The 2,011-nt window shown below is 45.5% G+C and overlaps 1 pseudogene; it reads left to right on the top strand.

The window, feature by feature from the left end:
• Window positions 1–213: 213 nt before the first annotated feature.
• Window positions 214–1,383, top strand: LOC119811496 (annotated as a pseudogene).
• The last annotated feature ends 628 nt before the right edge of the window (window positions 1,384–2,011 follow it).

Below are 2,011 nucleotides of genomic sequence, written 5' to 3'. Positions count from 1 at the left end.
CATTCCTTGACAGTTGTAAGCCCACCACCGAAGAAGCAAGATGTAACTGCCTCTCTGAAAAAGGTACCAAGACATATAAGTTATAAGAGTTAATAAGAAGCCTGAGCTAATGGGCCAATAAGTTTATAGTTAATGTAGACCTCTGTGTGATTTCTTTGGGACTTAATGACTGTGGGAACCAGGCAGAACAGAAAAGTTAGTCAACACACAGACATGGGTGGAGACAATGAGATGATGGTTGCAGAATTCCTTCTCCTGGGACTCTATTCAAATTTAGAGCAAGAGATCATCTTTGGGCTCTTCTTACAATGTACTTGGTCACCATCTCTGGGAACCTCCTCATCATCCTGGCCATCAGCTGTGACCCTCGTCTCCACACACCCATGTACTTCTTCTTGGCCAGCCTCTCCAGTGTCGACATCTGCTTTTCCTCAGTCACCGTCCCCAAGGCTCTGGTGAATCACATGGTGGAAAGCAAGTCCATCTCTTACACAAAGTATATGATGCAGATGTACTTCTTGTTCACATTCATCACCTTGGACAATTTTCTCCTGAGTGTGATGGCCTATGACCGCTATGTGGCCATTTGTCACCCACTCCACTACACCCTGATGATGAGGCCCAGACTCTGTGTCCTCCTGGTGGCCATATCATGGGTCATCACACACCTGCGTGCTCTCTTGTACACTCTCCTCATGATTTGACTCACCTTCTGTTCCCACAATGCAGTGCCCCACTTCTATTGTGATCCCTACCCTATCCTGAAGCTCTCTTGTTCTGATGCTGTAGGAAGTCTTACAGCTTGTGGTTACCTGCCTACTGGGGCATGGCCTCTTATACTATATATGCTGATGCAGAGCCTGTGTCTGCCTTTTTTTCTGGCCTGTCTCTGTTCTGGTTGCAGATTTCGGTTTCTGATCTCCATTCCAGCAGAGGATTCTGATTTGTGAGTTTATCCGAAAGAAATAACCATCTATTTCTCAATTCTGAGCTAGTGTGGGATTTCTTTTAAGCCACCATTTTCATTCTGACACCTTTATTAATGACCTGATGGTCTTCACTGTGGGTGGAGTGATATTCCTGACACCATTTTCTTGCATTGTTGTTTCCTATGTTTACATTTTCTCTAATGTCCTGAAGATGCCCTCTACTCTTGGGATAAAGAAAGCCCTGTCCACATGTGGGTCTCACCTCACTGTGGTCTCTCTCTTCTATGGGGCAATCCTTGGGGTCTATATGCGCCCTTCATGCTCCTACTCACTACAGGACATGGTGGCCACTGTCATCTTCACCGTGGTGACACCACTGGTCAATCCCTTCATCTATAGCCTGAGGAATCGTGACATGAAAGCAGCCCTGAGGAAGATGGTTCTCAGATGCTAGAATGTGAAATTTTAGAGCTCAGGGGACTCCCAGACACCACAAATATGCTAATTTTTGCAGAGAAAATGATGCACAGATTAGTATAGAATTAATGCATGACATTTTTTGTAGCTAATACCAAATGATCGTGGTTGTATTTTAAATCTGAAGCTGGCAGATTCTCATCTTCACAAATGCAGTAATTTGCCCTCTGTTAATAGGGCCTATACCGAGGGGTTCATTTCACAGACAAGACACCCTGGGATAACTGGGTGTGCTGTGGCTTGAGATGCTTCCTCCCAATCTGTCAGATGCCTGCTCCCACAAGAACTGGGGCTTTTACAGGACTTTAGAGCTGACCCTACCCGCTTCTCTATTCTCTCTCTGATGAGGACCATCATGTTCACCTGCAAGTTTTTCTCTGTCCCAGGCTTAATCATGTCTTCAACATTTCACAGCTCAGAATGCACCCTTTGCAGACCCTCTGATCCCTTCCTGCCCTGTTGGCCTTTTCCTCCTTAGCATGGGTCCCAGTCCATGCCATTCAGGGATGGACACTGGAAGCTGCAGACAGTAAGCAAAACGAAATCTCTTTATAGGCAGAGGACCTGGTGGCATAATAAAGATTTTTAAAGAAACAATGTACAAC

The sequence above is a fragment of the Arvicola amphibius genome, chromosome 4 (genome assembly GCF_903992535.2).
Source record: "Arvicola amphibius chromosome 4, mArvAmp1.2, whole genome shotgun sequence".
NCBI classification, from domain to species: Eukaryota; Metazoa; Chordata; class Mammalia; order Rodentia; family Cricetidae; genus Arvicola; species Arvicola amphibius.
Note: the sequence above shows the minus strand (reverse complement) of the source record. Positions and strands in the feature narration are given on the sequence as shown.